The following is an 18,789-nucleotide window of genomic DNA, read 5'->3' as shown; positions in this document are numbered from 1 at the left end:
ATTCTGACTAAGTAAATATTTGAAAAGGTATTAAGTGTTTTATTTACTGCAATTACATTTCTCCAAAAATAAATAAATAAATGAGACGTCCTTTGCCAGAATAGCATCAATCTTTTGTCAAGAAATAATCATGCTTTACACAGCTACATTTGTCAGTGGTAAGGTTACAATGTCCAAATGCAATAATAATAATAATAATAATTTTAGTTTGTCTTATGTGTCCCAAGTTTCTGGATGTTCTGTTGCTCTGAGTGAAATGAGCCTGTAATAGGATCAATGAGGTTTATTTATGTTTTTATAGCTGAGATGACTTAGGTTTTAAGATTCTTAGAGTATTAACCAAGATCAACATTAGCTGTCTTCTAACTCAGATTCTTTGTGTCACCCCCATACTTATTCCACACTGGTTACACCTGGCATCATTAACAACACAGGCTGGTAGAATGGCTCTGTGACCAGTGGAGAAACACTGTGAGCACTTGTTTTCCTGGTGGCTACTGGCATGTTTCCTGGGATAATAGCAAAGTCTCACAGAGTTCTCATCAGTTGACATACCATTTCTGCATGCATTTTATCCTGTTTCATCCTCACAACATGCCCAGGATATAGAAATGAAACAGATATTCACCTGCCCATTTATCTGATAGAAGAAATCAAAGCTCAGAGAACCCAACAGACTCTTAAAGTATGTGTGGTATTTTTTATTTATAAGATAATGCTCTGCAGGGTGATAAATATAGATCTATTTTCATTTTTGTGCATGTGGACATCCAGTTGGACCAGCACCATTTGTTGAAGATGCTATCTTTTTTCCATTGAATGGTTTTGGCTTCTTTGTCAAAAATCGAGTATTCATAGGTGTGTGGGTTTATTTCTGGGTCTTCTATTCGGTTCCATTGATCCTCCTTTCTGTTTTTATGCCAATACCATGCAGTTTTTATTACTATTGCTCTGTAGTACAGCTTGAGATCGGGGATGGAGATACCTCCAGATGATCTGTTGTTGTACAGGATTGTTTTGGAGATTCTGGGTTTTTTATTTTTCCATATGAAGCTGAGAATCTTTTTTTCAAGGTCTGTAAAGGATTGAGTGGGTATTTTGATGGGAATTACATTGAATCTGTAGATTGCTTTTGGCAAGATGGCCATTTTCACAATGTTAATCCTACCAATCCATGAGCAAGGGAGATCTTTCCATCTTCTGATATCTTCTTCAATTTCTTTCTTCAGAGACTTGAAGTTTTTCTCAAACAGGTCTTTCACTTGCTTGGTTAGTGTCACTCCAAGGTACTTTATATCTATCACCCTGCACAAAACTAAAGTCCAACTGGATCAAAGACCTCAGCATAAAACCAGATACTCTAAATCTGTTAGAAGAAAAAGTGGGGAACAGCCTAGAACTCATTGGCACAGGAGACAACTTCCTAAACAGAACACCAACAGCACAGGCTCTAAGAGCAACAATCAATAAATGGGACCTCATGAAACTGAAAAGCTTCTGTAAAGCAAAGGACACCGTCATCAAAACAAAATGACTGCCTACAAATTGGGAAAGAATCTTCACTAACCCTTTATCTGACAGAGGACTAATATCCAGTATATACAAAGAACTAAAAAAGCTGAAAAACAGCAAACCAAGTAATCCAATTAAAAAATGGGGAACAGAGCTAAACAGAAAATTCTCCACAGAGGAATATCGAATGGCAGAGAAACACTTAAAGAAATGCTCAACCTCATTAGCCATCAGGGAAATGCAAATCAAAACGACCCTGAGATATCACCTTACACCCATCAGAATGGCCAAGATGAAAAACTCAAATGACAACACATGCTAGAGAGGTTTTGGAGAAAGGGGAACCCTCCTCCACTACTGGTGGGAATGTAAACTGGTACAATCACCCTGGAAATCTATCTGGCACTTTCTAAGACAATTAGGAATAGTGCTTCCTCAAGACCCAGATATACCACTGCTAGGTATATACCCAAAGTTTGCTCAAGTACACAAAAGGGATACTTGCTCAACCATGTTTATAGCAGCTTTATTTGTAATAGCCAGAACCTGGAAACAACCCAGATGTCCATCAACGGAGGAGTGGCTACAGAAATTGTGGTATTTTTACACAATGGAATACTACTCAGCAATCAAAAAGGAAGAAATCATGAAATTTGCAGGCAAATGGTGGGATCTAGAAAAGATCATTCTGAGTGAAATATCCCAGGAGGAGAAAGACAAACACGGTATATACTCGCTTATATAAACCTATAAGATATGATAAACATAATGAAATCTATACACCTAAAAAAGATAATCAAGAGAGCAGACATGGGGTAAGATGATCAATCCTCATTTAGAAAGATAGATGGGTTGTGCATTGAACGTATGACAGGAGTCTACTGAGTGCATCTGAAAGACTCTAACTAGCAGTGTTTTCAAAGCAAAGACTCATGACCAAACCTTTGGCAGAGTACAGGGAATCATAAGAAAGAAGGGGAGTTAGTCTGATGGGGAAAGGATAGGAGCTCCACAAGGACCAAATATATCTGGGCACAGGGTCTTTTCTGAGACTGACATTCAACCAAGGACCATGTATGGATATAACCTAGAACCTCTGCTCAGATGTAGCCTGTGGTAGCTCAGTAACTAATTGGTTTCCCAAAGTGAGGGGAACAAGGACTATTTCTAACAGGAACTCAATGACTAGCTCTTTGGCCTCCCAACCCCCCCAAGAGGGGTTAGTCCTGTTAGGCCACAGAGGAGGGTTTTGCAGCCAGTCCTGAAGATTCCTGATAAACCAGGGTCAGATGAATGGGGAGGAGGTTCCCCCCCCATCAGTGGACTTGGAAAGGGGCACGGTGCAGATGAGGGAGGGAGGGAGGGACTGGGAAGGAATGAGGGAGCGGGACACGGCTGGGATACAGAGTTAATAAAATGTAACTGATAAGAATAAAAGAAAATTCAAAATAAAAAGAGCATTGTAAATCTGAAAAAAAAAAAAGATAATGCTGTAAGTGCCTCCATTGTCTCCGTCTAAATTATAGTTAGTGAAGAGGCATGCCACCTTGACTCACGCAGTTCTCCAAAGTGGACTTTGTAATACACCAGTGGCTGTATTTAGTATTTTCAGTTCATTGATAACCACAACCCTTTTCCATTTGAGGGGGGCACTAACATAAAAGTAAATGATATAACGATGGATTTCCTTATCGATATTATCTAAACTTTCTAAAGCCTCACTGGATAGACCCTCATGTATAATACTATTTATCAACCGTAATATTTCCCATTTTTTACTTCTAGAAAATACATTTTATATAAAGTTATTCCCCACAGTGCTGCTTGTTTTAAGATGTGTGAACTGAATTCAGAAAATCCTTCATTTTCACAGTGGACATTTGTAATGCCTAAGATACTAAGCCAGTTAGTGAGGAGAGGAGCTCAGTACTTTTTTATCTTTTTTATTTATTTTTATATCCTAAAGGATAAAAATAAGGATTTTTTTTCTCCTGAGAAAAACAAGAAGTTGAAATATTTTTCTGCCAAAAGGAAAGTTATTAAAAAGGTAAAATGTGTGCACCAAATTTTGAAGAACCTCCCTCCACATGTGGAGATTGAATTCCCCACTCGGTAATTGCATAAATCATGTTGATGGGCCACTGCTTCCCACTAAATGAATAAATCACAATTGCTAAGCACTGGGAATACCCATGCTCCATGCACAGGTCCTGTGGTCCCCACTGGAATCTTGTTCTCTTGAACCACACATTCCAGCCTCTGGCTGCCAAGTATTTTTATGTCTTCAATAAACTAAACTGAACCAAGCTATTATTACTGAATTGCAGGCTATTAGAAGCTGGATGTAGCCGTTGGTGTATCACCAAGGGAAATAAAAACTTATTATGTTCATTTTGCATGTAACCTAGACAGTTGCATTTGCAAGCTATCAGCATGTGCAGGGGCTGTTTCGGGTCTGGAGAAGAAGCAGAGGATGCCAGGTCATGGTTGGTGTCCCTGTCTGTTTTCTATTCCTCAGCCACCTGGCACAGAATTAATTACTCAGAAATTACAGGATCAAAGACGGCTTCCAATCTGCACTGATATCTGTTTCAGCTCTTTCTAGAATTTGGAACAACAGTAGTAAGTATATAAAAATAAAGGGCAGATGCAAGGCAAAGTCAGATGAATTGCACGCGACACAAACATGAATTTATTGATTTGCCTTTTCCATCACTAAGGAGCCTGTTCAAAGAGTATAGTTTTCAAAGAAATATTTATTTTATAATATTTTGCATTAAAAAAGTTTCCCCAATTATCTACTAAACAAACTAACATATTAGCTACTATCTCTATTACCATTAAGTCAAACCCAGACATAAGAATTAAACCCACATTAGAACAATTATCTATTTCATTATTGAAGTCCTTCCTATCCAAAAAAAAAGCCATAAAGTCTTGTGGAGAATAGTTACACAAATTCCGGTGTCTTACTCAAAATTTATTTGACTCTCTACTAAAACACTGAAGTTAATGTTTTTATCAAATATTTTATAATAATATTATCAATATTCTTTCTGCATGAAAATGTATTATCTTAATTATATTTTCTAGTTGTTATGTGGCCAAATTCTCCTGCTTCAAAAAGGATACAAACCCTATTCAATAAAGCTTTCTTTCTTCTAAATACAAAATGGTTTATACTCCAGCCTACAGACCATGGTATTAGAAAAATTTGAACCTATTATTTGTATGCTATTCAGGTATTTCTAAAAATCTCAGTCAAAATTGCAAGCTAGAGCCTATGCACCTGAAGAAATAGATGTCCACTCTCTTTTTGTTAGAAAATAAATAATATTCTAAAAAGAAAGCAACTGTATAGAAAGCGGGAATCTGAGTGTTTGGTCCATTGTAAGAAACTGGCAGTATTTTCTTTATCAGCTTTTAGAGTTACAAAGAACCCACAGAGGCACTTCCAATTGATTTAATAACAATTGCTTTTCCAACTGGAGCAGATGAAACAGTGCACCCCCAAAACAACAGTGCCCCCCTCCAACAACAATACCTTCATCTTACTCCTGAGGCCTATGAAACCTTTCTTGGAAAAGAAAATCTAGGTATCACTGCAGAAGAAATGCAGCTATCTAATGAACTGATTGCAGAATGAGAGGATTATCTGAAACCATCCAGACAGCCTCGGCGTTCTCAAAAGGAAAAAAACAGAACTAGAAAAATTGGACAGAGTGGAATGTGAAAAGCAATACACCTGATGTTGATGGAAACAACAGAGGAAGAGGTCATCAGCCTCTCCTGAGACCAAGAAGAGAAAGAAAATAGGTCGCTTCCCTTCCTCCCCACATCACACCGGCCTCTTCAAGGAACAGAGCCCTGAGGATACCCTGATTTTATTTCAGTGAGGCCTGTAAGACTTCTGATAAACAGAATTATAGGACAAGAAGTTTTTGAAAACCCCAAGTTTATGGTAATTTGTTAGGGCTGCAAATGAGAAACTAGCATACGAACCGGGTTAAAATATGTTGAGCCAAGATGGCTCACAAGGCAGAAGTGTTTGCTGGACAACACTTGACAACCCTGGAAGCCATTCTTGTAACCCAAGCCGAAAGTGCCAAATGTGGGACCAGCAAGATGGCTCATTGGGTTGAGGTGTTAAAATGTGCTTTCTGCTAGCCCTGAGGACGGGAGGTCAATCACCAGAATACACATAGTGGAACGAGAGAACTGATTCCCATGATTTGTCTACTGTCTTCCACCTACATACCACCTACCACCTACATACTGTCTTCCACTACATACCCCCATGAGGGCTTACCCACACACACTTACCCACACACAGATATATTTTAATGCTTGATATATTGATGCCTGCCACTAATCCCAGTACTCCTACAGAAAAATGGGAGATAGAGACAAAAGAATTACTCAGAAGGTCATGGACCAGAGAACATGCAATACAAAGCATGACAGAAATATAACAAACCCTTAATCAACAAGACAGAAGGGGAGAGCCAACTCTTGAAAGTTATCCTCTGACACCCACATGCCAGTTATTTCTTTTTCAGTTTTTAGAGTATGTGAATGGCCACACTCATACACATGCACAATAAATAGGAACAACATTATTATTATTATTATTATTATTATTATTATAAATCTTGAATGCTCCTTCTGTAAAATGCTGAAGCATTTTAAATTTTTTATCAAAAATAACATGACGTTACATGGTCCAACATGCCTCCCTACTTCATAAGCATTTTAAATGATTTGGAAGCCTACCAAGAATTCAGTGAAGATTTGCCCAAATTTTTATTATTATTCATTAAAAATGCTGTTGACATCTATGTTTAAAATGTCTGTATAGATTACCTGGGTTATGAAAACTGAATACGGCTGTGTGAATCTAAGGTTGTTCATCAATAAGACTGAATCCAGATTTTTATCAGCTTTCTCCACAATTAGTAACAGCTGCTGAGGACAGGAAAATGTAAGTGTATATCAGAAACTGAACAGCAGAAAATCAAAAGCACGGACATTTCCCCCACACACAGCCTGAGTTCAACCAAGTGTTTGCTCTCATCTGAAGATGAGCTGCCTCCTTCGCTAGACTCCCTTTGTCCCTGGTTGCTATTTGCAATCATTTCTTGTCTGATGAAATAATTTGGGGAATAGTGAGTTCACAGTTCAAGTCATAAGTTTACAAATCCCCACGTAATAAAGCATAGCCTCCTTTGCTTTAAGACTGTTCTAGTGAAGACCGGTTCAGCCTTGTGTGTGTAAAACCTCTACAATAGTCCCAGCCTCTTTCTGTCTCTGGGCTCAGCAGCCACCATCCCTCACCTGAGTCACTAAGTTCAGGGATAGGCCCTTTGTTCTAGAGTCTGATCCATGGTAGAGACTCAAACACCTGTGCTGTCTTGCTACACTCTTCCATAGATGACCCTTTCCTCCTTATATGCCTTAATTTAGCACCTTAGAGGAAGTAATGCTAGCTGCCATTTAAATTATATATGTAATAGTTGCAAAGCACAAAGTTTATTTCTCTTTTTTTTTTTTTTAAATAAATACCGAAAAAAAAATCCTCCTGTTCTACACCAAGTGCCTTTTCTGGATCACCTTCCATCAAGATACTTCCTCTCATGATTGTGTCATCTTTCAGTGAAGTTTATTTATAAAGCTTCCTCTGGAAAGCCCCAAAGAACCAGTACTGGGGACCTCACAAGCCATACAAATACTCTAGCACTGGAACAGGAAAGCAATCAATGAAATGTACAAACAAGCAAAGGGAACTGTTGAAAAAAAAAATCCTTTACAAAGTGTAAATATTATTATAGGTGTCCCCAGCACACACCGATAGTCCCAGAATTCTAGGCTGAAGCAGAAGGATTATAAATTGTAGGCTGAGAGAGATGGAGACAGAGGAGGAATCACAGAGAACATAGAGAAAGAAGAGAATCATCTACTCCTCGTAGACTAAGTCAACACATTTCCAGTGTTTAAATCAGTTCCACAAGCTACTTAACATTGCATGAATCCATATATTCTCAGAATGTTGCCTCTTTTCCTATTAGGGATATATAATCTAGCCTCATAATTGACAGTTTTCAACCATTTATCATAATTAATTTATGCTCAGAGGTGTCTATGCTTAGCTAAGCCATTCAAAATGCCTTTAAGTGGAGAGGACAATGCACAGTTATGTATCACTGTCTTCCGTGGCTGACTTCTGAGAGTCACGTTTCAGACCTAGAACAGGGCCAGAATTCCCCGTAGACACTACTCATAGATACTTCCGCAACTTGCTTCTTGACTCCCTCGAAATTAGAGTCTTTTAGCAGAACACGATGGGGCCTAACTTATTCATTCATCAAAAATGGTTTCCTGGGGGCTGGAGAAGTGGTTCAGTGGATAAAGCACTTGCCATGCAAGCATAAGGGCCAGAGTTCAAATCCCTGTAGCCCTTGTAAAGTCCACGTAAGTGTGGTGGCCTGCCTGGAATGCTCAAATGGCAGAGACAGCAATGACCAGGGAAAGCTGGCTAGTTTGGGGTTCAGTGAGATACCTCACCTTAGTTAAATTAAGTGGGGAGTGACTGAGTAAGGCACCTGAAGTAAACCTTTGGCCTCCACATGCACATTCACACTCACACAAAAAGAGAAAATAAAAAGAAATGTTTGGGAGTATCTCAGGCACAACATACTATATTAAAACATAACTATATATATATATATATATATATATGAACAATATTGTCATAGCTTCTGCCCTGATGATGATGCCCAGACAGTGTCCAGAAACTTTGTGTATTAAATGTATTAAACTTACATTGGTATCTTCCACTGTTTTTCCCCCTTTGAAGAAAAATTGGTGTGAAGTGGAACCAGTTGGCAAAATTCAGATACCACCATTGGAGTATCTGAAACACAAAGGATGGGATACTGTTGTGTTTAAGCTGCAGGAATAGACAATCTATGCTTAAATGTCAAAACTGATTAAGTAAAACAACTAATGTGTATCAAGAAGGCTGTTCTAGTGGTTGTACATATTACTCTCTTGGGAAAACAGATCCAAGCAAGTCTGGAAAAGGCCTGGGTGAGCAAGGAGGAGTACCTGGACTGGGATCTTATTATATTTAGGGATAAGACTACAGTGACAGCCTACACAAGAGGCAGGGTTGGGACTGTAGTGATAGCCCCATAGGTTGGTCTTGCATGCATGAACTTTCCAGGTTGCAGAGAATTCATGCCCTCCACTGCCCAGGTGTGGAACAAAAATAAATAAATAAAGAAGAAGAAATGAGACACAGAACACTGCCAGAAAACATCAACAGTGGAGTCAGACTCTCCGTTTGAAGATACTGTGGTTCTTTTGTTACCGTGGTGATAGCCTTAGTAACAAGTCCTCTGGCAACAAAGCTTCTTTAACAAAACCCATCCACAGTGACTAGAAGACAGTCTCCCAACCAAGCAGCAGGTCAACAAACAATAATTTTGACACGTCAAGAAAAAATAAAAGTGAGTAGCAGAAATAGGGTTGTGAGGGAAGATAGTGTCTTGACAGATGAGAACAAGTGTCAAAGTTAAGCCTAGCACTGAACAGGAAAAAAAAAAGTTATGAACATACTTAAGATCACACACACACACACACACGCACCCACACATGCACTCATGAATAGACACATGCAATCACGCACATGCTTGCTCACACACACAAGTACCTAAGAACAGAACCTATCCATCTAGAAGGCACACAGACAACATGTTCTAATCAAGTGTAAAGAAAACTCTCTGAGATTTTTCTCTATCATCTGTGTCTCCAGTGATCTGACTCTGAACCACAAAACAGCAGCACAGTAGATAATTTAGGCAGTAGTTTAGCCACTGATTACTGATGCCTGTGTGGCTCAGCATCTTTGCTTATTGCTACTGCTCAGCAATAGAATTCCAGTTAGAATGATGTGGGTGATAAATACCAGAAAATCCAGGAACACTGACTTTCACAATGAAGCTGATCTAGACATGGTGTGCATATCTGCAACCTAGCACTTGGGAGATGAAAGCAAGAGGATCAGGAGTTCAACGCTTGACAATATAGTGAGTTCAGGGTCAGTCTGACATCAGGAGATCCTATTTAAAAGATAGATGATAGATAGATAGATAGATAGATAGATAGATAGATAGATAGATAGATAGATGAGACAGAGATAAGTTAAATGACTACCAGCACCAAGATAATATAACCCTCACAATTAAATACCCTGTAAAAGAGCCCAATAAACTCAGGGACGCTCTGAAAAGTGGAAAGGAACTAAGGTGAGAACACACTATGGTGTGAGTTCTTCAAGTTTCTCCCTTGTGTATCCCTGTCACAGTGGACAACCATAGGATGCAGGATAGAAAGACACCTGCTTCCACCATGCAAAGAAGTAAGAATCCAGGGCACATACCTTAAATCCCAACACTTTGGAGGTAGAGACATGAAGATGCAGAGTTCAAAGCCATTCTTTTTGTTGTTGTTGTTTGTTTGTTTGTTTATTTTTTTAAATTTTTTTAAAATTTTTAATTTTTTTATATTAGTGACAGTTTATTAACTTTGTATCCCAGCTGTATCCTGCTCCCTCATTCCCTCCCAATCCCACACTCCCTCATCTCCTCCCTGCCCCTTTCCAAGTCCACTGATAGGGGAGGACCTCCTCCCCTTTCATCTGACCCTGGTTTATCAGGTATCTTCAGTCCTGCAAAGTCCTCCTCTGCAAAGTGGCTGCAAAGTCCTCCTCTGTGGCCTAGCAGGGCTTCTCCTTCCTTGGGGGTGGGGGAGGTCAAAGAGCCTGCCATTGAGTTCATGTCAGAAATAGTCCCTGTTCACCTTACTAGGATACCCACTTGGAAACTGAGCTGCCATGGGCTACATCCAAGCAGGAGTTCTAGGTTATATCCATACATGGTCCTTGGTTGGAGAAACAGTCTCATAAAAGACCCCTGTACCCAGATATATTTGGTCATTGTGGAGCTCCTGTCCTCTCTGGGTCATATTAATTCCCCCTTCTTTCATATGATTCCCTGCATTCTGCCTAAGGTTTGGTTATGAGTCTCAGTATCTACTTTGCTACACTGCTAGGTAGAGTCTTTCAGAGGCCTCCTGTGGTAGGCCCCTGCCCTGTTACTTGTTTTCTCCTATATCCAATGTCCATCCCATTTGTCTTTCTCTTTTTTTTTCTTATTAGTTACATTTTATTAACTCTGTATCCCAGCTGTATCCCCTCCCTCATTCCCTCCCAATTCCACCCTCCCTCCCTCCTCTCCGCCCTTCCCCTTTCAAAGTCCACTGATGGGGGGGGGAACCTCCTCCCCATTCATCTGACCCTGTTTTATCAGGTCTGCAAAGTCCTCCTCTGTGGCCTAACAGGACTGCTCCTCCCTTGGGGGGTGGGGAGGTCAAAGAGCCAGCCACTGAGTTCCTGTAAGAAATAGTCCTTCTTCCCCTTACTATGGGAAACCAATTGGTTACGGAGCTACCACGGGCTACATCCGAGCACAGGTTCTAGGTTATATCCATACATGGTCCTTGGTTGAATGTCAGTCTCAGAAAAGAACCTGTGCCCAGATATATTTGGTCCCTGTGGAGCTCCTAGTCTTTCCCCATCATACTAACTCCCCTTCTTTCATATGATTCCCTGTACTCTGCCGAAGGTTTGGTCATGAGTCTTAGTGTCTGCTTTGAAACACTGCTGAGTCTTTCAGATGCACTCAGTAGACTCCTGTCATATGTTCAATGCACATCCCATCTGTCTTTCTAAATGAGGATTGATCATCTTACCCCATGTCCGCTCAATTGATTATCTTTTTTAGGTGTATAGATTTCATTATGTTTATCATATCTTATTGGACTATATAAGTGAGTATATACCGTGTTTGTCTTTCTCCTTCTGGGATATTTCACTCAGAATGATCTTTTCTAGATCCCACCATTTGCCTGCAAATTTCATGATTTCCTCCTTTTTGATTGCTGAGTAGTATTCCATTGTGTGAAAATACCACAATTTCTGTAGCCACTCCTCCGTTGATGGACATCTGGGCTGTTTCCAGGTTCTGGCTATTACAAATAAAGCTGCTATAAACATGGTTGAGAAAATATCTCTGTTGTGTACTTGAGCAAATTTTGAGTATATACCTAGCAGTGGTATAGCTGGGTCTTGAGGAAGCACTATTCCTAATTGTCTTAGAAAGTGCCAGATAGCTTTCCAGAGTGGTTGTACCAGTTTACATTCCCACCAGCAGTGGAGGAGGGTTCCCCTTTCTCCACAACCTCTCCAGCATGTGTTGTCACATGAGATTTTCATCTTGGCCATTCTGATGGGTGTAAGGTGGTATCTCGGGGTCATTTTGATTTGCATTTCCCTGATGGCTAATGAGGTTGAACATTTCTTTAAGTGTTTCTCTGCCATTCGATATTCCTCTGTCGAGAATTCTCTGTTTAGCCCTGTTCCCCATTTTTTAATTGGCTTACTTGGTTTGCTGCTTTTCAGCTTCTTTAGTTCTTTGTATATACTGTATATTAGCCCTCTGTCAAAAAAAGGGTTGGTGAAGATTCTTTCTCAATCTGTAGGCAGTCATTTTGTTTTGATGATGGTGTCCTTTGCTTTACAGAAGCTTTTCAGTTTCATGAGGTCCCATTTATTGATTGTTGCTCTTAGAGCCTGTGCTGTTCTGTTCAGGAAGTTGTCTCCTGTGCCAATGAGTTCTAGGCTGTTCCCCACTTTTTCTTCTAACAGATTTAGAGTACCTGGTTTTATGTTGAGGTCTTTGATCCACTTGGATTTTAGTTTTGTGCAGGGTGATAAATATGGATCTATTTTCATTTTTCTGCATGTAGACATCCAGTTGGACCAGCACCATTTGTTGAAGATGCTGTCTTTTTTCCATTGAATGGTTTTGGCTTCTTTGTCAAAACTCGAGTATTCATAGGTGTGTGGGTTTATTTCTGGGTCCTCTATTCGGTTCCATTGATCCTCCTTTCTGTTTTTATGCCAATACCATGCAGTTTTTATGACTATTGCTCTGTAGTACAGCTTGAGATCGGGGATGGAGATACCTCCAGATGATCTGTTGTTGTACAGGATCGTTTTGGAGATTCTGGGTTTTTTATTTCTCCATATGAAGCTGAGAATCTTTTTTTCAAGGTCTGTAAAGGATTGAGTTGGTATTTTGATGGGAATTGCATTGAATCTGTAGATTGCTTTTGGCAAGATGGCCATTTTCACAATGTTAATCCTACCAATCCATGAGCACGGGAGATCTTTCCATCTTCTGATATCTTCTTCAATTTCTTTCTTCAGAGACTTGAAGTTTTTCTCAAACAGGTCTATCACTTGCTTGGTTAGTGTCACCTCAAGGTACTTTATGTTATTAGTGGCTATTGTGAAGGGTGTTGTCTCCCTAATTTCTTTGTCATCCCTTTTGTCTTTGGTATGCAGGAGGGCTTCTGATTTTACTGACCACTGTGTAGAAACTAATATCTTGTGACTAATGGATAAAACCCTTTTGGAATCTATTGACTTAGCAAACCACTAACTTCCACCAACCTAAAAACTAAAATGTCACTAAATAGCATGTTGAGTTTATTAAAAAAAAAAAAATTCCCCCATCTTGTCATAACTGCCTTTGTGTTGTACCCACCAATGTATTTTAAACTTCCCATGATTTATGACTTTCTCTGTTCTGTAAAACTATAAAAATTTGTGAAACTGCTTTCACAGTAAAACATGGAATTTGGAGTAACCCAAATCTGTATTCCTGGCTCAAAATGTCTCCAGAATGAACTATTTCTTATTCCCATTGAGATGAGAACTGTGATTTTTGTGTCAAAACTTCAAAATAGTGACATGATCATATCAGATTTCATGGTACTAGAGCTTGAATTTACAGTCATGTATGTGCTGCTGTGTGCTCAGTCAATGAACTGTATCCAGCTCTCATTTCTATTTTGCAATCCCTCCAAGTTGCCCAAGCAGGCACTTGAACTCCCTCAGTAGCCAAGCAGACTTCAATTGAGCAATCTCTCTGAGCAATCAGCCTCCCTAGTAGCTAGGATTACAAGCCAGAATGCCTTGTGACTATTCAAAAACCGTAGACTTACCCATTCTCCAAAGGTAAAATGTCCCTTTCTCATTTTCCCTTCCCAAATAAAATTTCCACTCTTATTCATGTTGTAATAAATACTGGGTAAAAGTAAAAAACAAGACTATCAATAAAAAGAAATAGAAGGAAGTCATGGAATGATGCTTTACTGTATCATAAAAATATGCTGTACTTCACATTTTATAATTTCAGGCAAACTAGCCCATATGCTCATGAATTAATCCAGCAAATATTTATTAAATGTCTACTACGTGTTGGCATGTGAACGTGTTCCCAGTAAGTGAATCAGATATGAAATGTCAGTATATTTAAGTGTCAATGTGTATATTAGTATTTGCCTGAACATAGGAGGAACCTGGACAGATAGTGTTGCTACAATGCATGTGTCTGAGTGTGAAGAGGCCGATGCAGCAGAGGCAGAGGCACAAGTCTGCCTTCTCCTCAGTATTCCTACACAGTCAGCCATGAGACATTGCATTCTGAGGTGTCACTCCATCAAGCATTGAGCAGTGTCTCGGGTACTTCATGCACAATACAAATGTTTAGGTTGAGTTCCAAAATCTCTTATGACATGTTGTCCTATGAAAAGAAGCCTATGTAATACATAAGAGGAAGACTTGGTAGAAAAGGAAGCATTGCCACAAAGTGCCTCAAAAACACATAACTATAAACCAAACAGGACACGAAGATAAAAGCTCAGGAGCATGTTTGAACATACTCTTAGCTTGGTGTTGAAGAAAACACCAAGGACATGATTAGTTTGAATTGGGCACTCAGCATGATGCCCAGAACGGATGTTGTATTATCAGAAAAATAGATCTTTAAATTTTTTTCTTCCAGAAAAAAAAAAAGATAATTTCCTGACATAAATAAATATCTACATTAGAACCAAGTTTTTTTAAGCCCTGTGGAAAAACTCTAAGATTGCTTTCTGATTTTCTTGTCTTCTAAGCCCATTGAAAGCAACAGGAAAAGGTAGAATTAAAAAGAATGAATCTCCCTCCCTGAGTAGCTGTCAGCTACTAACAGCCCCTCAGTTAGTGGGGAATCTGGGTACGACTGAAGAGGGAAATCTGAGGGGAAATGCTATCATATTTCATTATATTCATGCATGAAATCTCAGAAGAATATTTCAAAAGCATGCAGAGATTCACAGTCAAACTTTGGACAGAGAGCATGAAGTCTTATGGAACAAGGGGGAGATTTAGAAGGACCCGAAAGAACAGGAGCTCCACAAGGAGACCAACAAAGCCAATAAATCTAGGCCCATGAGGTACTGCAGAGACTGGTGCATCAACCATAGAGAGGACCTAGACCCCATGCTCAGATGTAGCCCATAGACATAGACAGCTCAGTCTCCATGTGGGTTCCATGGTGAGGGGAGAGGAGACAGTCTCTGACATGAACTCGGTTGCCTTCTCTTTGATCACTTCTCCCCATTGGGGCAACCTAGCCAGACTGCAGAGGAAGAGGATCCAAGCTGTTGCTATGGTCTTTGTGAGTCTCCCAAAAACATTTTGAACGTTTAATCCGCGGTGAAATAATGCTAGGAAATCCTAGTGCTCTATAACATCTTAAATAGGACCATGGCCTCAACTCTACTAGAACACTATTCAGTGGTTCACAATGTAATAACTTCTGTAATTCCAGTCTGTATATTTAAAACACTCCCTACAGGGTGAGGGGAAATACCTCAGCCTGTCAAGTGTTTTCTTGCAAGCACGAGAATCTAAGTTAGATTCTCAACCCCCACCACCACCACCAAAAAAAAAAAAAGAAAAAAAGAAAGAAAGAAAGAAAACTTTAAAAACAATAAATTTAAATTTTATTTAAAATTAAAAACAATAAATAAAAACAAAAAAACAATAAAGTTTCCATTAAGTCATGTTCCTTCAAATGGACATTTAAATAAACTTTGTATTTAGGGCCTCCACCTTCATCATCTGTGTTGGGAGCTGAGAGCAAGTGGACTTGTGATGGCCAGAAGAACCCATGGTCTCCACTCTGCCCATGGGGACATCACTGCATTCAGGAAAGCCTCTTGTGCCCTCCTGAACTCTGACTTCTTGGTGCAGTAGAACACTTGGGTGGCTCATCTCCATTCTGGGTCACTGTCTCCCAATGAATGGCTCCTTCTCCCAGGCTCCCTTATCCACACAGATCTCAGGATCCCTTTCTTTCTGTCTGAGACAAGTGATGACTCCAAGTGGTCATAAGTGTGAGTAGACACTACAGCAGTAACCATCCCAGGGCACATACATCTCTTGCTCCTCTATAGGCCCTCCATTCAGGACAGGAACTAGATTTCAGTGCATCTATGTTACAAGAGATAAACTATGTCCGTGCCATACCAAAACCAGACATGCTGAGCAACCTTTGAGAGTCTTTAAATATACCCAATGAATAGATGATAATGTCCTACTAAATTCTTAACCACTTATAGCTTTAAAACTGTGGTGCAACCATCAATGCTGGGTCCTATGAGAGCAGAAATCCCTCCCAGGGTCTTAGAAAGTTCAAAATTGTAACTATGGCACTTTTAGGGAAGTAATTACATTTATCACACAAAATTAAGGCACCTTAAAATATTACTGTTATTATTATTATTGTTATTATTACTATTATTTTGTTTTATCTATTTATTTGAGAGGGGCATGCCACAGAAGGTGCATGGATGTTAGAGGAGCACTTGATAGACTGCGTTTTCTCTTTATACTATGTGGGCTCCAGGAATCAAATTCAGGTGACACGGTTCGGCAGCAGGTGGCTTTACCCACTGAACCATTTTGCCAGTTTTGAAGCAAGAATTATTGCCAGTTTTTCATTTCTACTTTGAAAGTTCCAATCCCCTCCAAAACCAAAGACTATTTCTTAAAGATATTGTGGAAATATTTAAAATAATATTCAGTACGTCTATGAATCCTCTCTATATATATTATTTTAAATTATACATGTAGTTAAAATATATAATATATAAAGTTTATTAATCCACATTATTGAGCTACAGTGCTCCGTTATGTGATGCTGCCACACTGATCTTTCGCCCTCCCGAGAGAGATTTGTGCTAGCCTCTAGTGCTTAGCATTTAACATGTAATTCTATGTTCACTCTCTTTTTACCCTAGATCATCACACACTTTCCAAAGCATAAGAGTGTTTTCACATTAGCAAGGACACGCTGAGCATTTCCATTCTGAACATTTTGTAGTGACAGACGTTCAAGTGTCAGGAACACAGCTCATTGCTGTCGCACTTTGGAGTTATCTAGTTAGTCATGTGACTTTCTATGCCAACGGCCACTTAAGCACCCTCCTCTAATGTGGGTATTTCAATCCCATCTACCCACCATCACCTACTTGTGATTCTTACCTCAATTTAAAGTTATCTGAATTTTTATGCTGATTTTTTTCCCTTTTCGTGACTTATTCTTTAAACTTAAGGTATCTGTGTTATTGATAAATACAAGTAAGCTTCATTTTATTGAGCTCTTTAGTGAGCATTACGACTTTAAAAATACCCCCTCATTTATATGTATGGCCATTCTCTAAGTTTTCTGATAGCTTTAGTGTTTAGCTTCTATACATGGCCTAGCAAATTTTATGTGTGTGCATATGAATACGTAGGCCTACTCGCTTTTCTAGTTAACACATCTGTTTTTCTATTTCTGTACTGATACCAAAGACTAATATTTCAAAGGTACAAACTTCTTTGTATCATTATTCTATTATTAATTTTGTGGTTTCTCATCCACTTTTACTCTACGTAAATTTATAATTACTTGGACAAAGCCTCCAAACGACTATTGAGAATTTAGCTGGAGAGTCATTAAGAGCACACACCAACTGTGGAAGTGATGTCTTCATGTTTTGTCCATTTTGAAACATTTTTTTAAAAAATTAATGTGTCAACTTTGTTCAGGTATGTAGCCCTGGTGGCTTGCACATGTGCCACAGATTCTACGTGCACATACGCGCCACAGATTCTACGCACACATACTCACAGCACTAGAGTCAGTGGGTTTCTCAAGACAGCGCATGTAGCGGAAACGTAGCCACGGGGAAAGGCCTGGATGAAAATGTGTGAGTGAATATTATAAAAAGGCTTAGAGGTTTTCATTCTCGAAGAACAAATAGAAATATTCAGCATGTCACAAATATTTTTGTATCATTAATACTATCTGAGAGATTCCCCTTGAAGCATTTGAAATTTTCCATTTAGATCTGTTTCTATATATCTAAGTTTCATGAATAAAATGGTAGTTGCTAATTAGAATTAATGAATAGAAATATACTGATCTTATATTTTCCTTGACTTTTCAGAATTTATCTTATTATGCTGCTGCAACATTTTTATTATACAAATTTATACATCAAGCTGGGCGTGGTGGCACACACTTGTGATCCCAGCACTTGGGGAGGCAGAGGCAGGCAGATCTCTGTGAGTTTGAGACCAGCCTCATCTACAAAGCGAGTCCAGGTCTGCCAAAACTACACAAGAGAAACCCTGTCTCGAAAACAAGAAAAAAGATTTACATCAACTTTGATCATTGAAAAATAATCAAACATCTGTAAATAAGGACATTTTCAGTTTCTCTCAAAATCTTATTTTTCCCAATACTACTTGCCCTTTCTCTTTAAACTACTGTTCTATTCTATAGTCAAATATACCTATTGGTTCTGTATTACTCTTAATTGTGCTTTCTCTTTCATTGATTCCTGCTTTTCATTACTTTACCTTCACAGTTCTGTGTCTAAGTTTTTATTTGTAAATTATTATCCTGAACACGTTTCAGTTTTTCTCAAATAGAAAATATTGAATCATATGGTGGTGGTGTGTGCCTTTAATCCAAGCACTCAGGAAGCAGACATAAGTGGATCTCTTTTTTTGAGCCTGGTCTACAGAGTGAGTTTCAGGACAGCCGGAGCTACACAGAGAAACCCTTGTCTCAAAAATCCTAAAAGAGAGAAAGGAAGATAGGAAGAAAAGGAAGGAAGGAGGAAAAGAAGGAAAGATTAAAAAAAGAAGGAAGAAAAGGAAAGAAGGAAAGAGAAAGAAAAGTATTGAAAGTGTTCCCCTTTCTCCACATCCTCTAATGCATGCTGGAGATGATGTGGAGAAAGGGGAACCCTCCTCCATTGCTGGTGGGA

This window comes from Meriones unguiculatus, chromosome 15 (genome assembly GCF_030254825.1).
Source record: "Meriones unguiculatus strain TT.TT164.6M chromosome 15, Bangor_MerUng_6.1, whole genome shotgun sequence".
NCBI classification, from domain to species: Eukaryota; Metazoa; Chordata; class Mammalia; order Rodentia; family Muridae; genus Meriones; species Meriones unguiculatus.
The sequence above is the reverse complement of the archived record's forward strand: the minus strand, read 5'-3'. Positions refer to the sequence as shown.